This window comes from Pelobates fuscus, chromosome 5 (assembly GCF_036172605.1).
Source record: "Pelobates fuscus isolate aPelFus1 chromosome 5, aPelFus1.pri, whole genome shotgun sequence".
Taxonomy (NCBI): domain Eukaryota; kingdom Metazoa; phylum Chordata; class Amphibia; order Anura; family Pelobatidae; genus Pelobates; species Pelobates fuscus.
This window is the reverse complement of record NC_086321.1, coordinates 241333353-241358919: the sequence shown is the minus strand read 5'-3', so window position 1 is coordinate 241358919 and position 25567 is coordinate 241333353.

Genomic DNA, 25567 nt, shown 5'->3' with positions numbered 1-25567 from the left:
TTTTAATCTAATTTGGTTGGAGTAACCTAAGGTGCCATGTTTATAAACTGCATTGATAGTGGCAGCAAATATAGGTGTGGGTGACATTAAGAGGGATATTGAATAATTATTAGTGCCGAAAAATAGTTATAACCCTTAAGCCCACCAAAGGAAACAATTGAAACATCAACTCCTGCCAGTGTCAGAAGTAGCTCACCCAATGAGATTATTATTAACACCACCACCTTCTTTGCTATTAGTCATCAATGTGTTACTGTAGAGGCTAGGGTTGTGACTAGAGTTGAGTGGACACCAGGATGTTCGGGTCCGGCGGGTTGAAGTCAATGGGGACCCGAACTTTTTGGCACAAAAATGCCTCTTAAAAAACTCCTGGAAAGGGCTAGAGGGCTGCAAAAGGAAGTAAAATGGGGGTAAGAGTAGGACTAAAATGGGGGGTAAAAAGTGCCCTGCAAACAAATGTGGATAGGTAAATCAATTAACAATAACATAAAATAAGCAGCCGCTTAGTAGATAACTCCCTAATTCACACAGTATTAGGGAGCTATCTACCAAAAGGCTGAAAGACCTACATTGGTCACCTAAATTGGTCTTTCAGCCACATTTACTAATACTAAGTAAAGATTAGTTAGCATTAGTAAATTCAGCCCCTACTTGCTATACCACGAGTAGGGGCGTGTCTAGTAAAGAGTGAGCAGCCAGTGGCTGCTCACTTTAAAAAAAAACAAAAAACCTATTGCCCCCACCCCTGTGCGACGGGTGGGGGCCCTAAATAAGAATATGGAGGGGGGACCTACTGACCTCCCCCAGCCCCCACCCCTGTGCGGTGGGTGGGGGCCCTAAATAACAATAAGGGGGGGACACACCTAATGTCCTCCCCCCTGCCCCCCACCCCTGCGAGGCGGGTGGGGGCCCTAAATAACAATGAGGGGGGGTACCTAGTGTCCTCCCCGGCCCCCACCCCTGAGCGGTGGGTGGGGGCCATAAATAAAAATCCCCCCCAGGTGACTAGGGGTCCCCAAACCCCTAGTCACCCCCCTCCCCAAAAAAATTACCCCTACCTACCCCCCTCATCCTAAAAATAATCAGGGGGGACCCTTGTCTAAATACCTGTAAAAACAATAGACTTACCATTTGATGTCTTCTTTATTCCAAAATCTTCTTTTTTCAGCCCCCAAAAAAGGCCAAATAAAGATCCAGAATAACCGAGGCACTTTAAAAAAAAAAAAAGAGAGAGCAAAAAAAAATAATCCTTCTTCACCCATGGAGGGCTCAGCGCAGACTGATGTGCATGTGTTGGAGTGGGAGATAGCAAGGGTCATTGGTTCTAATGTGAGACTAGGTATATCATTATGCTGTATGTAGCTAGCAGCTACTGCCAGGGATACTTAAAACAATTTTGAGTGGGAGATGGGAGACATTTTGATATTGAGCCTTGCGTAAGACTTGGTTACCAATATATATTTGTTAACAGTGTGTTTCTAACTGTTTGGAGGAAAGAACCTAATTGTTTCGGCGGGGTGTGGTATATATTTGTTAACTTTTTGAAGGAAAAAAATCCTTCTCTTGGGTAGTGCGGTCTTTAGTAACAAAGAGAAAAGAGTTTCTATTTTCAAGCCTGGGTCTTGAGTTTAGTGTGAAACTAGGTTTAGCTTTCTGTTATATCTAACTTACTGGATGGTAACTAAGTAAAACGTGAGTGGACATGGGCAACTGATGACTCACTCAGTCTTTCCCCCTTGAGAAGAGCAAAGTTTTCCTACACATCCAGTTTGTAGCATGATTGATATTCCTTTAGTGAGGGAAATACTAGTGCTCTATCATAAGCTTCTGCAAAAAGAATGAATGCAGGAATGAAAGGAAACAGTAGGGGTGGATTTGATGAGCCACTTACCCATTCTACCCTTTATTTTTTTTATTTTTTTTTATTTTAAAACACATTTTTCCAATTTAATGACTCCTGAAGTACAGTTTTTTTTTTTTGTTTTGTTTTTTTAATAAATAGAAGCTAACTGATGATACAACCTGGATTTGTGTAAATGCTTTCCAGGAATGGAATGGGTGAATGGGTAGTCAATTGCCTATTTCCTTTTTCCTTTCATTTTTGGATACATCCTCTATTTCTAATATAAAATTACTCCTGCTCTCTATTTTACACAATGCAAGATAGCAACAGGAAAAAAACACAATAAATCATTATAGTGAGTTCCCTCACTTCCTATTTTTATTTTTCTTTATCCAGATATATAATAATCTTTGGCAAAAATACCTGGTATTACAAAGCCATTAGATTAGACAATTGTAACGATAGACTTAGGACCAGAGATATTACCAGAAACAGAACTAGACATATGACTATGGGATTGGCACCTCGTTTCTCCAGACCTGTTGTTCCTGACCTCCCTACACAGTCTGAAACCCAACCTATGCACAGGGCTGTATTTTGCGCGCGGCAAACAAGGCATTTGCCTAGGGCGGCACTTTCAGGGGGGCTGCAAAAAAACGCCGCCCTAAGTGCTCAGTCAAGTGCCTTGTTTGCCTCATGTCTTGGGGAGGCCAAGAGGTTGCCGGCCGGCCACCGTTGGATCCTCCTGAGGCATTTAGCTGGCTCAAAGCTTAGACGGGGGTGGGGGAGCGCAATACTCTAAACACTTCCTACTCCCTCGTGCGCCAGTAGCCGGAATATGACATCACTCCGGCCCCGGCGGTGCGTGAGGGAGCAGGAAGTGCTCAGCTCCCTTGAGACAGATAGAGACACCGACCGATAGAAAGACGATCTGCACAGTCACCCACCCAGACACCTCCCCACCGGGAACATCCACTGCTGGAACCAGGACCCCCTCCCCGCCCGCTCCTGCCGGTTCCTGGACCCCTCGAGCAGTCATGGGATGTACCCTGAGCGCGGAGGAGAGAGCTGCGCTTGAGGGAACCAAACAGACCTGCTACTGGGTGAGCTACCCCCATCTACTCTACTGCTTCCTAATCTGCACTAGCTACCCCCATCTACTCCACTGCCCCCTAATCTGCCCCAGCTACCCCCCATCTACTCCTCTGCCCCCTAATCTGCCCCATCTACTCTACTGCTTCCTAATCTGCCCCATCTACTCCACTGCCCCCTAATCTGCCCCAGCTACCCCATCTACTCTACTGCTTCCTAATCTGCCCCAGCTACCCCATCTACTCCACTGCCCCCTAATCTGCCCCAGCTACCCCATCTACTCTACTGCTTCCTAATCTGCCCCAGCTACTCCAACTACTCCACTGCCCCCTAATCTGCCCCAGCTACCCCCATATACTCTACTGCTTCCTAATCTGCCCCAGCTACCCCATCTACTCCACTGCCCCCTAATCTGCCCCAGCTACCCCATCTACTCTAATGCTTCCTAATCTGCTCCAGCTACCCATCTACTCCACTGCCCCCTAATCTGCCCCAGCTACCCCATCTACTCTACTGCTTCCTAATCTGCCCTAGCTACCCCCCATCTACTCCACTGCCCCCTAATCTGCCGAGCTACCCCCCATCTACTCTACTGCTTCCTAATCTGCCCCAGCTACCCCCATCTACTGCACTGCCCCCTAATCTGCCCCAGCTACCCCCCATCTTCTCCACTGCACCCTAATTTACCACAGCAACCCCCCCATCTACTCCACTGCCCTCAAATCTGCCCCAGCTACCCCCATCCATTCCAGATAATTACTTCTCCTTCTTGTCCCATTATATTAGGATTTCCTTGGCTCACTAAGCATAATCCTCATATTGACTGGGCAAAGGGAGAAATACTGGAATGGGGTAAAGAATGTACAGAGAGAAGTGTATTACCCATTACCAAAAGAGTGGGCATCGTTACTTTACCCACTACTACACCTCAGACTCCTGAGATTCCCATACAATACTGGGAGGTTAAGGAGGTATTCAGTAAGAATCAGACCAATATCTACCTCCTCACAGACCATATGACTGCTCCATAAATCTGCTACCTGGCACTATGCTGCCTAAGGGGGCAGTGTATGCCTTATCTCCTTGGAGAGTAGAATAATGCAAGAATACATTACAGATTCCCTAAGTAAGGGCCACATACGTAAATCACGTATCTAAAAAAGATGGTGGATTATGTCCATGTATTGATTACAGAGCATTAAACAAAATCATAAAGAATGCCTATCCAATTCCCCTCATCTCTGAATTGTTTGACAGACTCCAGGGTACTAAAGTCTTTGGTAAACTAATAATAAATACAATATATCAGTGTATACACCCTACCCAAATCAGGTAATATCACCTTATGATGAACTGTAATAGAATGGTACCTAAAATATACAAATAGAATACAACATAGTGTGAACTGTATAATATTAAAAAGTGGTGAACAGGTATAGGACTACCATTCACATTCTCCAGAGCCGTATCAGGCTCTGTGTGACAGATTCAAAGGTGCCAATACAGGCTAATGATCCCACTGACAGTAGTAGAAGATGGTGATGAGACTCCAGATGGGTTTTAAAGACAATTTATTGTAAGTATTAAATAACAACAACTCTAGGTACTATGGGAGTGGAACCAGCTGGTTCTTTACCGTAGTTTCATAGGCAACATCTTTTTTATTTGGTGAGGTAGTGAGGAATCATTAAAATTCTTTTAGATTTTTTTAAATCTTCAGCACTCAGATATTAAACTGACTAGTGAATGTAGCAGGTCCAACATCAGCTTCCTTGATCTAACTATATCTTTTGAAAACCAAGCAATTAAAACTAAAACTTTTTTCAAAAAGGTCAAAGTCAATGGTTACATTGACACATCCAGCTGCCATTACAGCCCATGGCCGCAGAATATCCCTAAGGGCCAGTTTTTGCGGCTATACAGAAACTGCAGTGATGTGGCAGTATTTGAAGAACAAGCAGTTTTTCTGAAAAAGAGACTTATTGAAAAGAAATATAACTCAAAGGAACTGGATGATTGTACAAATACTATCACATTTATTGACCGTAGTGATATTTTAAATAAAAATAATTCTAGAAATGAGAAGGGAGGCGATAACCAAATTGCCTATTTTAAACAACAGTGAAAATGCTAAACAGGTACAACACATTGTAAGTAAATATTGGCACGTCCTTAAGTCAGATCCGAACCTAAAGGGGATTATTGGAAAAAAACAACATATAATATATAGAGGGACAAAGAAATTGAAATAACATCTAACCACTAGATTTATAAAAGATAAAAAAACAGCAAAAGATTTTATTCGGTGTAGAGAAGGGTTTTTATCCTTGCAAATCTTGTATAGCCTGCAGAAAAACTATTTTTAGAAAACAGAAACATACAAATTTCACCTCATATGCCACTAATCACACTTTTAAAATCCACCAAATACTTACCCGCCAGTCCAAAAATGTCATATACCTCCTCTGGTGCCCATATAGTCTCCAATGTATTGGTATGACCCCTAGGGCTTTTAAGACTAGGATTGCGGAACATATTGGCAACATCCACATGAAACATAGTGTTTCTGCGCACTTTGTGGAGAAACACAGAGGCGACCCTTCTATGTTATCATATATGGTTATATTCAAAAGATATCAAAATTGGAGGAGTGAAAACAATGTAAAAGAACTGAATAAAGTAGAACGTAAATTGATCTTTGATGTGAACACTGTCCCCAAATGGACTAAACCTTGATTTTGAGTTTGTTCACATTTCATAAGTTTTATAAACATGTATATATAAGTAATTTTTATTGGTACATGTAATAATATATAAACTTTTTTATAGAGTATATAACTTCCATTAAGGGCTTTTTCTACCTTGTGTGACAGCTTTTCTGCACCCTTATACCTGTTAATGGATTTATAAGAAGTGTATATATATATATATATATATATATATATATATATAAACGAAGAAAGATCCAGGATGCACTCTCAGGTCTTTTTGTCAAAAGATTTATTTAAATGATTTATTTAAATGATGTGCATACAGCAAACAAAAATCGACCTTTCGACCCCTGCGGGTCTTTTTCAAGATTACTGCATCAACATTAACAGTGAATATATATATCAAAAATATCAATAAACTTACCAATCAATTGCAGTGTTGTCCCCCTCACCGATAACACCCATAAGTGTACTAGGACCGCCTTCATGGCGTCATCACATACTGACGTCTGGCGGATTGGAAACGTGATCGCTATGGTTACCACTAATGCTAATGTGCAGGACCAAGATGTGAAGCAAAGCCGTGGGGTATAATAAGAACATTTTAAAACTGAGGATCCTCTGGATTAAAGAATAATTGACAATATCTAAATACTTGTAAATGTACTAATAAGCCACAGAAATGAAAAAAAGGGGGAGGTGAAGTGCAATTGTGTATAAATATCAGTGAAAGACCTACTAAAATATTGTGTTATGAAGTGACACACAAAGAAAAGTGCAAGTGATGATTCCAATCGTGGCATAATGGTACATGATTGGTAATACAAATATACATAAATACAATTGAAAAGTAATAATAATAAAAATAATAATCATAATAATAATAAACTATATTATAATAAACATTGTTTATCAGAAGCGGAGCCTGTGTGTAGCTTAATATATGCAAAAGCATATGACTGCTCTATAACACGTAAATAGTATTAGACTTATTAGTGATAGAGCTATACAATATAAAGCCATGGAAGACTGGCAAACACAAAATATATAACTCAACCTACCTCCTATTGAGGTGTGGTTGCCATGAAAGCATATGAATCATCTGTAGTGTTGAAAAAAGATAACGTGACCTAAATGGTCTTTTCCTGCAGGAACAGCGGAAAAACCTCAACAGCTTATAGGAGGGGAACTACACTGAGTTCTGTTTTAATCGCATAAAGAAAAAATAGGTACACACCAGAAACTTATTGTATATACATTATAGTTACACTGTGTGGGGGGGGAGGGGAGGAGGGTCCATTATAGAACTAAAATCCCTACGTGGGGTAGTTCTAGAGAGATTTGAAATCAAGTTATAATACTGGTGTCGCAGAGTTAAATGTATTATACACAGTATACCCACATTAGACCCTCTACTCCAATACTGTTCTATACGTATCTTTTAGATGCCCAGATTGTATGATCTAATGACCGCTCTTCATCTCTCTAGACCTCTAGCTCAGTATATACAACTGGGGGTTCAGTAGTGGTTTAGTTTCTCGCTTTATTTGCTGCTTATTTTGGCAGATCTTGCCTTTGGCGTATAATTCTTTCACCGCACCGCATGCATTACGGAAATGTACAGGCGCAGCAGCACTGGTCACTTCCGGGTTCGGGAACACGGATGAGCGCGATCACACACCGTTGGTAAGTCACTAATTTGTTATGACATATATTAATGCACTGTATGTTTTGTCATTTGATCTTGGTAAAGACCCAGGAGGGTTGAAACGTTGATTGTACACGTTAATACACTTTGAAAAAGTTTCCCAAGGAGTGCTCTATTTATTTTTTATTTATATATGCGCTGCAAGCACCTGGGTGGTTCCTGTTGAACAGCTTTAACGTTAATGGTGAGTGCCTGAGTTGTGAGTTTACTATATATATATATATATATATATATATATATATATAAATATATTATTTTATATGTTTGTATCTGTATGTTCTAGTAATCCACAATGGATTTTAACTACTATTTTTCGTTATTTTGTACCTACTATGTATTTTTGCATTAAGATAGACTAATCTTGATATTCACTTTTTGTCTCTTACATATTGTATGGACTATATTGTGGCTCTCTCAGATTTTTGAGAGATTAGCCACTGTGGGGACTTAAATCTATCACGACCGTCAGGTCTGCATCAAGAACGCCGTGTTCCAGCATGCGTTCCACTTAGCCAGATGCGGAAGTGACCTCGAAAAACCGAAATGACGCGCCGTTAATGAAAAATTGCACACAGGTGACCGGCAAAGATGAAATGTATATAAGAAGACATCTGGGACTCAGAAACCAGCACTGGAAGAAGGCTTATTGCCGAAACGCATTTGCTGCATTTGGTTTTATTATTTGCTTTTATATTCACTCTTGGTTACTTATTATAGGGGTAAGTTGAGCTTCAGCTTTTCCTTATCATATTGTGTTTACATGTTGGGTTCCACTCCCATAGCACCGACAGTTGTTGATTTTTAATACTTACAATACATTTTCTTTAAAACCCATCTGGAGTCTCATCACCATCTTCTACTACCGTCAGTGGGATTGCTAGCCTGTATTGGCACCTTTCAATCTATCACACAGAATGTGAGTGGTAGTCCTATACTCTGGAGAATGTGAGTGGTAGTCCTATACCTGTTCACCACTTTTTAATATTATACAGTTCACACTATGTTGTATTCTAATTTTATATTTTAGGTACCATTCTATTACAGTTCATCATATGGTGATATTACCTGATTTTTATATTTGCACTGGGTAGGGTGTATACACTGATATAGTGTATTTATTATTTGTTTTCTGTGGTTGGTGTATATGGTGTAATCCTCTGCAGTTAGCACAGTCCTTTTGGGTACAAACATGCACAGTCTTTAACCCAATTACGCCCTATTTTAAGCGGCTCTAAACGACGCTGGGCGTAATTGTACGCCCTCCGTTTTTTTCTTACTTACCCGGTCGCCAGCGATCCCACGCCGGCGATCGTGGTTGGGGGGACTCCCAGGGAGCCCCCCCCCCCGCAGCACATCCGACGTCCTGGGAGCCCCCCGGCCATGTGAGAGTGAGGTCCTTGCGAGGACATCACAATCACATGGCCGGGTTAGCTGGCTCAGGCATTGCCAGCAGGGGGACTAACTGTAATGACAGTTAGTCCCCCTGCTGGCTGGAAATAAAATAAAATTAATTAAAATAAGTGTAAAAAAAAAATTATATACTTAGATCAGATATATATATATATATATATATATATATATATATATATATATATATATATATATATATATATATATATATTATATATATATATATATATATATATATATATCTGATCTAAGTAAATATATACACATATACATACACACATACACTGTCTAGGTGTATTTTACTATTAATATATATATATAATTATATATATATTAATATCAAATTACACGTAGACTGATACTGATTAAATATATATATATAATTATTGTTATATATATATATTTATATATAATATAAAAAAATGTAAATACGTAAAAAAATAAAATGAAAAAAATAATTAAAAATAAATAATTAAAAAATATATAGATGTGTGTTATTTCGTTCTAACTGTATTGTGATATTAATATATAATGGAAAATGTATTCATACTTACCGTAATTTTCTTTTCCTGGTTATATGCCATGGCAGCACAACATTGGGTAGCTCCTCCCTATCCCCATTGGACAGGAATAATAATTAAGCCGTATAAGTACCACCTCCTGCTCCTCCTTCCCCAGTCACGTGTTCCAGCAATAGCCCCGGGTGGGACCCTTGTGCTGCCATGGCATATAACCAGGAAAAGAAAATTACGGTAAGTATGAATAAATTTTCCATTTTCCTGGCCATATCCATGGCAGCACAGCATTGGGTAATACCCAAGCAATAAACCAGGGAGGGAAAGAGACACAGACTCAAATTTTTTTTAAATGCAAAGTGTATTAACACCACAACAAGTGAAAGACACAGAAATCAGGCATTGGATACAGACAGGACTGACTTAGCAAACTGATCAGACAACCCTGCTCTGACATCAATTTGGTAGCTCCTAATGAAAGTGTTAGAGGAAGACCATGTAGCTGCTTTACAAATGAGTTCAGGAGAGACATTAGCTGCGGCTGCCCAGGAAGAAGAGAGAGCCCTAGTGGAATGGGCTTTAAGACCCACAGGGACCGGATATCCGGTGGACTGATAAGCCAGAATGATAGCCGCTACTATCCATCTGCTAATGGCAGATTTAGGAGCTTGTGAGCCCTTTTTACAGCCGCTATGAAGGACGAAAAGACTGTCAGAAGAACGCCAAGCAGAAGTCCTATCAATATACATCCGGAGGCATCTCACTAGATCCAGAGAGGACAGGTCAGCAGAATTCTCCATTTCATGGGAGTCCGACCTCAGAGATGGAAGAACAATATCCTCATTGATGTGAAAGGAGGAGGTGACTTTAGGTCGAAATACAGGAACCGTACGGAGGACCACTCTGTCCTTGTGAAAGATAGTAAAAGGCTCCTTGATGGATAGAGCATTGAGCTCAGAAACTCTCCTGCCAGAGGCTAGGGCAACCAGCAAGGCAGTCTTAATAGAGAGAACCTGTAGGGAAACTGAATCAAATGGTTCGAAAGGTTTCAGCTTCATGGCATCCAGAACCAGAGGGAGATTCCAGGATGGGACAAATGGTTTAATAGGAGGTTTCATCTGAAGGACACCTTTGATGAATCTGATGACATCAGAGTCCAGTGCCCATCTACGACTGGTTAGGGCGGACAAGGCTGAAACGTGTACCTTGAGAGTGTTATAGCTCAGCCCTTTAGCAAGGCCAGATTGCAGGAAATCCAAAATATTAGAGGAGGAAGGATCTTGAACATCCACATTTCTGTGAAGGGCCCAGTCGGAGAACACCTCCCACACTCTATAATAAGTGGCTGAAGTGGAATGCTTACGTGCCCTCAGCATAGTATCAATAACGGCCTGGGAGAATCCTCTGTTCAAAAGCCGGTTCCTTTCAGTTTCCAAGCCATTCTGAACCTCCAGGGGCTTGATAAGGCATCCCTTCCCAGTACCAGGTGGTCTTCTTCCTTCGTGAAGAAAAGGGCTACCTTCCTGTTGGCCCGAGTGGCCAGAAGGTCTACTTGAGGGAGACCCCACATGCCCACAATCATGCGGAATACCCTGTGAGACAGGCACCATTCCCCTGGATCTATTCTGGATCTGCTGAGGAAATCCGCCAGTTGATTCCGTTTCCCTGGGAGATGGATGGCTATAATGCCCGCCAGGTTTCTCTGAACCCACCACATCAGGTGATTCATTATTTCCATCATCTTGCAGCTCCTGGTACCCCCTTGGTGATTGACATAGGATACTACGGTGGAGTTGTCCGTCCTTATCTTCACCCATTGACCCTTGAGATGGATCGAGAAGTGCTTCAAAGCTTTGAGGACAGCCAGAAGTTCTAGCAGATTGGAATGAACATTGCTCGTCCTGAAATTCCATTCTTCCTGCGCAAAGTCGTGGAGATAATGAGCGCCCCAACCCCACTGGCTAGCATCCGTTGTCACAGTCCTCCATGCGATGTCCCCTAATGGAAAACCTTTGGATAGGTGTTTTCTGTTTAGCCACCAGATTAGAGAATGGCGTACATTCAGGGGCAGCTTGATGGGCTGGAACAGGTTCCCGGATGAGAATTGACTCAGGAAGTTGGCTTGGAATGGTCTCATTCTCCACTGAGCCCATCTGGTCAGACCTATTGTGGAGGACATGGAACCAAGGAGGCTCATTACAGCCTTTGCAGGGGCAACCGAGGATTTCAGCATTCTTCTCAATAACCTCCTGAGTTTCAGTATTCTTACTGATGAGAGCTGGACAGTACCCTTTAGAGTGTCGAAGTGGGCACCTAAGTAAACCATAGATTGCGTTGGGTGGAGGTGGCTCTTCTTGGTGTTGGTCTTCCAGCCGTGAGCTTGCAGAAACTGAATGCTGGTAATAGCCTGGGATGTCACTGAATCTACGTTGTTTCCTAAGATCAAGACGTCGTCCAAATAATGGTAAATAGCAATGTTCTGCGATGAGAACAATCAGGACCTTTGTAAACGTTCTTGGGGCTGTGCTCAGTCCAAAGGGGAGGGCCCTGAACTGGAAATGACCTTCTTCTACAGCAAACCTCAGAAACTTCTGATGGATTTGGGCAATGGGTATGTGAAAATATGCGTCTAATAGATTTATAGACAGCATCCATTGGTTGGGCGACACAACCTTTATTATAGATTGCAGAGATTCCATTTTGAATCTGCGAATATGCAGATGCTTGTTCAGCCTGTGTAGATCCAGAATGGGTCTCCATCCCCCTGAGGATTTCCTTGTTAAGAAGATGTGGGAGTAAAACCCTTGAGTTCTTTCGCCCGCTGGCACTTTGACGATGACCTTCTCCTTCTGCAAGGAAAGGATGAAGTTTTGTAGGGCCATGCACTTTTCCTTGTCTCCTGGCCACTTTGTGAGGTGAAAGGACCTGTTGGGGGGATGCTTGAAGAATTCTAGCAGGTAACCTCTCCGAATAATATCCAGCACCCAAACGTCGCTTGTGGAATCGGTCCATCTCGGAAGATACTGGAGAAGACAAGCCCCGACACCTTCGGTTTTGGGCAGTACGTAGTCATAGATTCCTCGGATTCTTAGAGGAAGATGAACCGCGTCACCTGCCTCCTCTGTTTCCAGAAGGGGCTCCTCTCCCCGGTTGAAATCTGGAATATTCCCTACCAGGCTTGTAGGACCTACTGTCACGAAAGGAATGGTACTCTTTCCGGGCACGAAAGGATCCCTTATACTTCCTCTCTTGGGGTAGAAAGGCTTTATTTCCTTCAGCCGCCCTCTTAATGCATTCATCCAAATTCTTGCCAAATAACATATTCCCGTGAAATGGCAGAGAACACAAACTATTCTTGGAGGAAGCATCGGCCGCCCAAGATCTGAGCCAGAGTGCCCGCCTGGAGGAAACCGATAAGGACATATTTCTAGCAAGGTTTCTCACCAGATCCACTGCGGCCTCCGAAGAGAAATCAATCGCTAGATGCATATCCTTTAGGGCATCAACAATAGAGGAACGGCTTCTTGATGTCCCCTTCCAGCTCCTGCAGCCAAACCTTCATAGCTCTTGAAACAGACGTGAGAGCAACGGCAGGGTGGAGACTTGTGCCTGAGGCTACATAGGATTTAGACAGGTAGTATTCCATCTTACGATCCATTGGATCCCTGAAGGAGCCTGCATCATCCACTGGCAGGGTAGTGCGCTTGGCTAGCCTAACCACCGCAGCATCAACTTTGGGTGGAAGATCCCATGTTTCAGCATCTTTGGAATCAAACGGGTATAACCTGGAGAACTTCCCTTTTGAAGATGATCTCCTATCAGACCTGGACCATTCTTCTTTAATAAGGTCACTAATAGTGGTATGCACAGGGAAAGCCGATCTTTTCCTTCTAAGATCTGAGAAATAGCGGTTAGATGTAGAAGGTTCCTCCTCTGAGGGTTCTTTCAAGGTAAGGGTTTCTCTGACCCGAGCAATCAAATGATCCACCTCCGCAGGTACCAGGAAGTCAGGATCAGGCATAGCATCCTCCTCCGAGGAAAAAGCCAAGTCTCTCAGCGAAGCTGTATCCATAAACTCATCCTCCGAGTTATCAGGAGACCAATCTGACGGCTCAGAATATCTAGGTCGCTTGTGGGTCTTACCAACCTCTCTGATGCCCCGGGCAACTGCATGCTTGATAAGCTGCCTAAAGTCCGGTGTTGACTGAGAAGGTCCAGCGGCTGCTGAGAGACAATTCGAACAGAGACGTTTCCCTTCTATGGCTCTGTTATCACAGGATATACACAGCGTCCCTTTGGGCGACTTCCCTTTGGACGATCCTGAAGTCTTTGTACTTTTATCACTGCAATACACCAAACGTGCACATTAGTACATTACCACTCTTGTATTTATTTATAATATCAATATCAATTTTTGTCCAAAAAGGATGGCTTACCTATATCGCTTAGATTGTGACCTATTATGATGAGAAGAATCCGATTCCCTGGATCTTGAGCGCGAATCCATCTATAAATAATAGATGGAACAGCGAAACTAAAACCAAGAAGAAAAACTACAAGAAACCAAAAAAAAAAAAAAATGGGAAAAAACTTACTTTTAGAAGAAAAAGGAACCCGAAAAGGCGAAGAACCAACAATCCCTAGATCTCCACGGTGCCAGAAACTCTCCAGGAAGCTGAAAATTCAAACTGACCAAAAAAGGAGGCCTGGCGCTTTAAAAGGGCGTCTGACGTCATCGCGCATGCACAAATGACCGAAAAGACGCGCGAACGGCCTAATTAGAATCAAACGAACAGATTTTGCACGCGAACGCGCTAATACGTACAATGGCGTTCGCGCGTTTATGTGAAGCCACGCGAACGCCAGAAAATACCGAATGCCGCGCATGCGTCCCAGAGTCCCCGAAAACCGCGCAGGCGCCCAGGAGGCCCCAGAACGCCGCGCAGGCGCACAGAAAACTCCCAAACGCCGTGCAGGGAACCATGTACCCAGGGGAACCCAGAACGCTTCCACAGCAAACCTTACAGAGAAAGTGTGTACCTATATCGCTTCCAGAAAACCAAACCACTCCTGGAAGAAAAAAACAGCAGGTAAATACCAAACCATATTACCTTGATCCTGGTGGGGAAATACCAAACCGGAACCCAGCCAAATTCCATGTTCCTTCCCATGTTACCACTGGGAAATTGGAAGGAAAATACACCTTTGCACAGGGCCGTATACTGGAGACTTCCCAGGGGAGAGAGGGTGAACTCCCCAGGGGCCAGAGGAACTAATCCTCGGGTAAGCCATAAAAGAAAATTTAGCAGTCTGAAAAGACCCACATGTCCTAGGGATAGGACAGGAAAAAAAGACTGGGGAAGGAGGAGCAGGAGGTGGTACTTATACGGCTTAATTATTATTCCTGTCCAATGGGGATAGGGAGGAGCTACCCAATGTTGTGCTGCCATGGATATGGCCAGGAAATATATATATATTTATATCAAAATACACGTAGAACGAAATAATATGTATATATCTATATACATAAATATATATGTATATATCACTATATAAATACCTATATATAAATAAAAATATTTAAAAAAAAAAAAATATATATATATATATATATATATATATATATATATATATATATACACATATATTAATTCTACACATATATTTATGTAATATTTTTACATAATTAGGTATCTTAATTAATTACAATTAGCGGGACCTGCCTGACAGCCCATGCCGAAAGTATAGGGAATTTAATTTGCTAGCACTATATTTAACCCTATAACTTTCCAAGACACCATAAAACCTGTACATGGGGGGTACTGTTTTACTCGGGAGACTTTGCTGAACACAAATATTAGTGTTTCAAAACAGTAAAATATATTACAACGATGATATCGCCAGTAAAAGTGACGTTTTTTGCATTTTTCACGCACAAACAGCACTTACACGGACAATATTATTGCTGTGATACTTTTTACTGTTTTGAAACACAAATTTTTGTGTTCAGCGAAGTCTCCCGAGTACAAAAGTACCCCTCATGTACAGGTTTTATGGTGTTTTCAAAAGTTACAGCGTCAAATATAAGGCTTGTGTTTCATTTTTTTCACATTAAAATTCGCCAGATTGCTTACGTTGCCTTTGTGACCCTATGGTAGCCCAAGAATGAAAATTACCCCTATGATGGCATACCATTTGCAATAGTAGACAACCCAAGGTATTGCAAATGTGGTATGTCCAGTCTTTTTTAGTAGCCACTGGCCAAAATTGGCGTTTTTTGCATTTTTCACACACAAACAAATACTAACGCTAACTTTGGCCAGTGTTTGTGACCAAATGGCTACTAAAAAAGACTGGACATACCCCATTTGCAATACCGTGGGTGGTCTACTATTGCAAATGATATGCCATTATGGGTGTAAATTTATTTCCTGGGCTACTATACAGTCTCAAAGGCAACGTAACCAATCTGGCGAATTTCAATTTCAAATGTAACACGCTATATTTGACCCTGTAACTTCCCAAAACACCATAAAACCTGTACATAGGGTGTACTGTTTTACACGTGAGACTTTGCTGAATACAAATATGTGTATTTTATTGCAGTAAAAGCAAACAGTATTATGACACTGACAGTTAAAATGTCATGTAGAACTAAAAAAATAACAACATTTCTTATTTTCTCCCATTTTTTTCATATTAAATTATGCTTCATAGCTAAATATTTGATATTAAATGAAAGCCCTGTTTCCCATGAAAAAAATGATATATAATAAGAGGGGGTGCATTTAATATGAAAGAGGTGAATTACGGTTGGACAGACATATAGCGCAAATGCCAGGTTTTGTTTACGTTTTGTTCTGTTCACAACGTGAACAGTTGGCTCAGTCCTTAAGGGGTTAAAAGTAACTTAATTCCAGGCACTTTATTGTTGAGCTTCACCACAGAGACAGCAGCAAATAAAAAAAAAAACAATAATGTAACACAAATCCCTATAAACAAAAACCTAGCTTGTCTGAGCACTTACTAACATCAGATTCCCTATCTCTCAGGGGTTAAACTATAACAAAACAATATTGGTTTCATCAACCTAGTGTCTTTGTCAGCTCTCTGCACTCCAGTGCTTAGTCAGCCTGCTGCTTCCAGCCCTTCAAGAGAGAAACAAACATTCTCCCTTACCTGCCTAGCAAGGAGGGGTTTATTCCCACTGCTGCAGCTGATTATCTGCAGCTGAGCAGTGGGTTGGAGACAGTCCAAACCCTGGCCTGGACCTAGTATCCCAAGAAAAAACAATAAACAGCGGATTGGAGCACTGGCCCACCCTTCTCTCCAAATGCTCCACCCCAGGGGTCCATAAAGATCATATGCCTCTGGGATTAAAGATCATATGCCTCTCTGAACAATGCAGTTGAAATATAAACTCCCTCACAGACAACCCCATTCACCTTATCACAATGGGAATCACCATATATCAGTTACACTGCCTGCAAAGTATTTTTAGCTATGCATAAGGTTTATATTATCATTGTGAAGCACCTACACACTATTTGCTTTTACTATACATTTTCTTTACTAAACTAGACCTCAGGAGTGCATATAATTTGGTAAGGATTAAGGAGAATCATGAGTGGAAAACGGCATTTAACACTAGGAGTGGGCATTATGAGTACCTGGTCATGCCATTCAGGTTATGCAATGCTCCGTATTTCAGTATTTTATTAACAATGTACTCAGAGACTATATTTATTCATTTGTCCTAGTATACCTGGATGATATACTTGTTTATTTCCTTGACCTTCAGACTCACCACAAACATGTCAAACAAGTGCTGCAAACCTTGCTTGAAAATAAACTTTATTGCAAACTTGAACAATGCATCTTTGTTCAGACTGAGGTACAGTTCAGAGAAAACAGCCAGCAGTACAGTAGGATGACGACCGTTATTAACAAAGAAAGGGTTATGACCACAAGAGTCATGGTTAGCATTGTTCCTAGCAAACTCGGCCCAAGGAAGCCAAGGAAGCTGCGGATCCACCAATATGTAGCCTCATGTCTGCCCACGCTACTGACAATGTCAACGTGCATGTGACGTCACGTAAAGGACACACACGCACATTCTGGGGTCAAAGGCCGGATACGGCCAATCAGATCTGAAGGAGGCTTATTTAATTTTTTCTCCTTTTATTCATTGCCCTGTTGTAGTTTCCCTTAGTAGTTGTCCGAGAGTGTGTTCCTGAGCATTTAATTCTGGTTATTGACTTTGTCTTTGTTTTGACTACCCTGTATTCTGTTATCCTTGACTTTTGGCTTTCCCTCATCATTGTGTCTCTTTCTGTGTCCCTGACCTCGGCAAGTATTCTGACTAGTCTCTGGTATGTTAAGTCCGGCCATTCTAAGGCCCAGTAAGACTTCACCTTTAAACCTAGGTGTTATACAGTTCTTCGTGCTGGATCAACTAGTAATCCTGACAACAAAATTGTAGCAGTTTTTTCATTCATGCAAGCATGCACAATCATAGTCCCCTTTTTCCTGCTGCTGTTGCTGTTCTGGCTGCCTGAATGGCTTTCATGAATTTATTTTGACGTAGCCAAGCACCAGCATGAACTAGTTATTCCGATGCCCTTTTTTTTTTCTGAAGAACTGCACTTATTCATCCTACACACGTCTACTAAATACAGATGGATTTTTTTTTAAATATATGATGTTATTAATAGAACTATATGAAATAATCACTGTCTATATGAAAAATATTCAGAAGAACTTCCACATGTAAGGTAATATAATTTCAATCCATATATAGAGGCAACTATTAAATAATATCTAAGAATGAAAATGAACTGAAATAAAATGTGATTTCTGCTTAACTCAATGACAAGACATGGATGAATCCTAGTATTTAAAAATAGTTAAGTTATTTGTTTTCTGTCATGAATGGTTTTCATGTTCAATTCTGCCTTTATTCAGTATTCAATATAATAACACTGTGCTACAGTGAGGGAAAAAAAATATTTGATCCCCTACTGATTTTGAATGTTTGTCCACTGACAAAGAAATGATCAGTCTTTAATTTTAATGGTAGGTGGAGACAAAATAACAAAAAATTCCAGAAAAGCGCATGTCAAAAAAGTTATAAATTGATTTGCATGTTAATGAGTGAAATTTGATCCCCTATCAATCAGCAAGATTTCTGGCTCACCAGGTTTATTTTTATACATGTAATGAGCTGAGATTAGGAGCACTCTCTTAAAGAGAGTTCCCCTCTTAAAGAGAGTGCTCCTTATCTCAGCTCGTTACCTGTATAAAAAACACCTGTCCACAGAATCAATCAATCAGATTCCAAACTCTCCACCATGGCAAAGGCCAAAGAGCTGTCCAAGGATGTCAGGGACAAGATTGTAGACCTACACAAGGCTGGAATGGGCTACAAGACCATCACCAAGCAGCTTGGTGAGAAGGTGACAACAGTTGGTGCAATTATTCGCAAATGGTGCTCCATGCAAGATCTCACCTCGTGGAGTTTCAATGATCATAATAACGGTGAGAAATCTGTCCAGAACTACACGGTAGGATCTTGGTAATGATCTCAAGGCAGCTGGGACCATAGTCACCAGGAAAACAATTGGTAACACACTACACTGTGAATGACTGAAATTCTGCTGCGACCACAAGGTCCCCCTACTCAAGAAAACCCATGTACAGGCCCATATGAAGTTTGCCAATGAACATCTGAATGGTTCAGAGGAGAACTGTGTGAAAGTGTTGTGGTCAGATGAGACCAAAATCAAGCTCTTTGGCATCAGCTCAACTCACCAGGTTAGGAGGAGGAGGAATGCTGCTTATGACCCCAAGAACACCATCCCCTCCGTCAAACATGGAGGTGGAAACATTATGCTTTGGGGGTGTTTTTCTGCTAAGGGGACAGGAGAAATTCACCACGTTAAAGGGACGATGGACGGGACCATGTACCATCAAATCTTGGGTGAGAACCTCCTTCCCTCAGTCAGGGTATTAAAAATGGGTCGTGGATGGGTATTCCAGCATGACAATGACCCAAAACACACAGCCAAGGCAACAAAGTAGTGACTCAAGAAGAAGCACATTAAGGTTCTGGAGTGGCCTAGCCAGTCTCCAGACCTTAATCCCATACAAATCTGTGGAGGGAGCTGACGATTCGATTTGCCAAATGTCAGCCTCGAAACCTTAATGACTTGGAGAGGATCTGCAAAGAGGAGTGGGCCAAAATCCCTCCTGAGATGTGTGGGCAACTGCAAGAAACATCTGACCTCTATGATTGCCAACAAGGGTTTTGCCACCAACTACTAAGTCAAAGGGATCAAATACTTATTTCACACATTGACATGCAAATCAATGTATAACTTTTTTGAAACGCGTTTTTCTGGATTTTTGTTTTGTTTTGTTATTCTGTCTCTCACTGTTAAAATACACCTACTATTAAAATTATCGACTGATCATTTCTTTGTCAGAGGGCAAATGTTCAAAAATCAGCAGGAGATCAAATACTTTTTTCCCTCACTGTATATACTTTATGAAGAAGCATGCAAATGCAACAAATTATTTAAAAGAGACTCTAAGCACCTTAATTATTACAGGTTATTGTAAGGGTTCTGATAGATAGATACTATACCTAAAGTCTTTTTTTTTCTGCTTCTTAATGCCAACTCGGACAACCACTAAAGGGACTTCCTGGTGTTTGGTCCTGCAATTTATTAACTATTTCAGTGTTGAGTATTTAATCTAAATAACCCCTATAAGTTAGGAAAGATATTTATGTTCCTTTAACAATAAACAAAACTAGCTGCTACAACTATGATGACTAGTCTATAAACACTCTCCTAGCCCCCCCCCCCCCCAAAAAAAATGGACAACTTATTTGTACAATATAGGCCAACAAATAATGTAGCATGTTTTTAACTGAACTGTTTTGTCTACAATTAGCAAACTAGTTCTCAATTTATGTCAACTTACTGACACCAAATAAAGACTTCTCAGAATATATTCCAGGAATCATATGCTTTTAGAGGATATAAGGTGAATCAAGGTTTTTCTTAAACTAATGGAATTTTTAGATTATAAGACCATATTTAATATTTATGCAAGGCATATAAGCAGATGTCCTGCAGAGAGAAGAAGCTGGAATAAATATCAATTTTCTTTAAACTACATTAGAATTTTCTTGATATATTATTAAGAAAAGAGCATTGCATTAAAGTCTAAATCATGAATTCCAGAAATTGCTACAAATACAAAGCGAACATACAAAAGTTCAGTACTATAAAGCACAAATTCAAGTACAAGGAGTGGGTGGAAAGAAAATAGCATTTTATTTCTGTAGAAGCACACAATGCTTGTAATATTAAGCTTAACAATTGAACTACTTTTCTAAGTAGCATTTATGGCATAATTACTGAAACAATAAGATATTTTCCTCTCACTGCAGGTTTATGGATTTGTGTTATATGTACTTACATTAAGTGTTTTATTTTTTGTGCCATACAGTAAATAATAATTTCTAAATTAAAATGGCTCTCATTTAACTGTCATAATTAATTAAAATTAAATGCATGTAATGATACTGAAATAAAATGAGGCAATAAAGCATAAAAAAAATTATTAGACATAGGCTATTCTATTAACTGAAATAATTTCAAGCATGTGGCAACAATTTATAACAACATATAAAGAAAACAGACTCTTAATAAAAAAAAAAAAAAACTGTGCAGATGAAAGCATAATGTAAGAAGAAATTGTAGTAGAACCTGCCTTGTCAACAAATAATTGTAACCTTTATTTTTATGTTTTCTTATTAGTTAAAAATGAATGAATGGGTTTTAGTACAGATTCAAAATAAAAAGGCAATTTAATATGTCATGTTTTAAAACATAATAAAAATATGTTTACTGCAATAATTTAAATGTAATTGAGTGTGATATACTTCTGACATTTCTTCTAGATTTGGCTGCCTTAAAGAATTGATATATTAATATAAAAGATCAAGTAGACTGTTACATCTGTAACACTATCACTTTTTCTTATATATGATCTGTCTGTCTAGGTGCTCATTATTTTCTTATTAAAAACATATTTTTTTATAATAATTAGGGTATGATATATCAACATGCCAGAATCGTAAAATCTAAAAGAAACTAGAAAAAAATGTTCAAGTCAGTGTCAATGTTGGACTGTTTTAAACTAGAAATAAAAATTTAAGTGCAAAGTGTATTTTCAGAGCTCTGATCTACAAAAAGCATTTTAGAAGCTCCTTTAAGAATTTAGTTAAAAATTAATTTATATTGAGTCCTGAAATTATTTTATTGCTTTTATGTAATAAAATAGTGAATACTTTCGGGGACATGGTCTGACTGCCGAGCGAAATAGCCACATAGTCAGAGAGCTCTGCACCCGAGACTCCCAAAAAAGCGCTGCAAGCCACATGAAACCCAACTATTGCCAACCCAAGTAGCTGAGCATACCTTGCATAGCTCTGCTCCTGATGTCCACCCGAAAGGCACACAAAAAGTCACGTGGCAGCACCCTGCCACTGGCCGACCTGCTGGTGGTGCAAAGACCTTCGCCCATGCTGTCCCAAGAGGGCTCACCAGGATCCTCAGAACCCACTTATCTCGGTCAAACAGACACCGAGGGCTATCCTCTGCTCCCTCGCAGAAGTCAAACACTTCCTTGCAGCAGAAATCGAGAGGTTGGCGAAGGAGGTAAAGGCCGCAATCCCGGCAGTGGGCCTCATAATGGATGCACTGGAATGCAGGATGGAACATGTCGTTCAGGTGACCGAACTGTAAATCAAGATGGAGGATGCATCTAACTGTTCAAGATGGAATAACATGAGGGTCAGAGGCCTTCCTGAGAATGTCCGAGATGCAGATCTGGAGGCGGTTCTATTAGCCTGCTTCAGAGTGGGCCTACCAGACATCCCTGACCACCCATGGCTCATAGACTGAGGGTGAGAACCCATGCCAATGGTCCGCCACGAGATGTCATCATAACATGGCACTTTTTCTCCACTAAGGAAGCCATCATGAAGCTCAGCAGACACCACACTAACCAACATGCAGGGCATGATTTGAGCCTACACCAAGGCCTGACATCAGCAACTTTGAATCGCCAGAGAGAATGGAAGCCAATTGCAGACCTCGTCAGAGCAACAGGACGGAAATTCGCTTGAGGCTAGATATAGAGATTCCTAATGGCCTACAGCTACCTCCAATTGGCCCACAGGGACTGGGACTTTTTCCAAATTAATAAATGGACCAGGAAGTGCAGGAGTGAGATACCGTGGCACACAGTCTCCAGAGAATGCAGCATTTGGATGGCGATAGCATCTAAATGACAGCACGCAAGTCAACAGAACTTCTGTCAAATACTACACTACATTTAAATTGTTAATTTAGATAGTTTAAGATAGTTAGCACAGTGGTATTTAACTTATACCAAGTATTCCTCTGTTTGCACAGATGCAAAGATAATGTATTGTTGTACATGGGGCAGAGGGGGTAGTGGGATGAGATATGGACCAGTAGGCGTGGGGGGCGTGGTAAATGGGATAAGAAAAATCATGTGGAATGTTGATCCCTTTCTAATTTTTTACCCATCAGGCCAATTTCACTTTCGGACAGACCCTGGGCGCAACTGATCAGAGATGGACGGAGGAGTGTCATCGGGGGTGGGACATGCACTTGTATGGAGGCCAATTTTAGGGGTGGGTAGAGGACGCAGCCTATACGTGTCCATGCCTCAGGTAGATCTCATCTCACTTTCCTATAACCGGACCTGGCCGACTAACACATATCCAAGAGCAGGAACCATGCGTAGGATCAGGTGCAGGAGGGAATGGGATTGTTAATTAAAAATGGGAATATACCCCCGCCTCCAAAAAAAACCTGATAATCAAAAAGATGTTTTTTATTCATATCTTTGCCACGTTTATAACTTATGAGTATCGCTAGTAAGGGTCCCAAATACGCTATACCAGGGATAGGCAACCTTCGGCTCTGCAGATGTTTTGGACTACACCTCCCATGATGCTTTGCCAGCATTATGTGTGTAAGAGCATTATGGGGGATGTAGTCCACAACATCTGGAGAGCCGAAGGTTGCCTATCCCTGCGCTATACCAACGAGCGTAGACTTGTAAACTGCTTTTTATTGGTCAAGTATACCCCTGGTTAATCAAGGTTCAAAGGTGAGATCCCCTCCTGAACTGGTACCGCCATGCATCCTATTAAGATCGGATTACTCCCCACATCTTCTCTCAGGTCTCCCAGTATAGTAAGTACTGGAAATAGCCTACCCCAACAGAGTAGGACATATTTGGTAGCCCCCACCTACACAGAACAGAGGAAAGGAGGACAGGTGGGTTTCGATTAATCTATACACCAGACCGGACCTACTCCCTCCCCTCACAGTGTACACCAGTATAACCAATACAGGTATAGGCATAAATAAGAAAATGTTTATACTATGTGAATATACCCTTCTGTTTAGTTGGTGCAGCTGACCATTAAAACTAGCAATGTGTTGACAGGATTGGCGGCCTCACACCAAATAGAGAAAAGTCCTGCTCAGGATTTCTAGAGTGAAACTCCTGTACACCCAGAGTCTCAACAGGGTGCTTGATGACTGGATATGTGCACCACGCATGACGATTCCCTGGTGGAGAAGATAGCCATGCCCAATTGGCCCAGCTAGAGATAAGACTGGGTTTACGTTTTCAACATTGTCTCGCAGTGTTTTACAGAATGCAGTAGCTGCCTTTTTTGTCTCTTCTTCTATCCTACACCTATACCTCTACTCTCATACTATAGCTCTACCCACTGTTCCTGCTGTTCCCCTTCCCCTTTTCCAACCCCCCCTCCTTTACTCTCACCAGCACGGGGGAGGAGCTGGAGAAACACAGGGCATGATATACTTATAGGAGAGCCTAAAACGTGGCTACACTTACGCTACTCTTGCATATATGCGCGGATGATGGCCAGCATCTCACCACTCAGGCGTGACCATGGCCCTTAGGTTCACCTCCCTCAATGTCAATGGCCTAAATGTTCCCAACAAAAGATGCCTTCTCCTTAGAGAACTAAAGTGACAAAAAAATTACGTAGCGTTTGTACAGGAGATTCATATACAGCGATCATCCGGGGTTCAAAAGATCATGTCTATATCAGAGCTTACTCTTCACAAGCCCAAAACAAGAAACACGGGGTAGAAATCATTTTACATAAGAGATTGCAAGTACAAAGCATGCATACTGACATGGACAGGAGATACCTGGTTCTCACAGAAATGATCTATATAACTTGATAAATGTATATGCGCCAAATAGCCCTGATGCTGCTTTCTGCACCCAGTTGGCTACTCTGATTTCTACTCTCCCCTAAGGGACAGTAGTGGCTGGAGGAGATTGTGACGAAAGCACCTTCATCACTGGGATTTGGAGAGGTCTGCTTGCCAGCCTCTTTTCCTGTGACTATGGCCCCTGTGATATATTGCCCTTTAAAAACACTATTTGACCATATTGGATTTTAAAGGCACTGTTTCTGCCCCTTGGACTTTTAACTGGAACAGATTCAAACATGTGGCGGTGGCCATCTTAAATTGTCCAGCAGTGTTTTGCCGTCGAGTGTGTGGAACTGTTTTGGGCATGGGACTATGTGCATAGTGGGGCAGGAATGGGACTTCCAGGAAGTTTCTGAGCCCCTGAACTGATCTGGGTGATTTCTGGATGTGTTGTTCACCCAGATCGGGGCTATTGTGGGGATATGTTGTATTTTGGGGTACTTTTTGGGGTTTGTAAAATTGTGTGTTTTTTTTCTGCTAAAGTTCATTGAGTTGGTCCATTGTCTTTGTTGATTGTATCACAGGCAGAGGGGAGGGTACAGTAACTGGGAGTGTTCAAATGTAAAACTTTTTTGGGGGGATTGTGCATTTTATGTCCTGTGCTCCATAAGGTCCACGTGGGAGGTAACCTTGTGGGAAAATACTGTATAAAAGAAGCAGCTGTCCCATTAAGCCTTCAGTTCTACTTGAACCTCAACTTGCAGCCTCATCTCGTGTTTGGGAAGGACAGCTATAATCACTACAGGGATTGCTATGCTCTTCATACTCCCTTGAATAATCACTAAGCTCTTGTAAGAGCTTGTTCCTATTTCTGCTTCACTCTTGACGCTGCAGACCCATGCAATTATAGCCTCATGTCCGTCCACGGTAAAGGTGACGTCGACGCACGGATGCCCTTACGCAAAAAAGCACACACATGT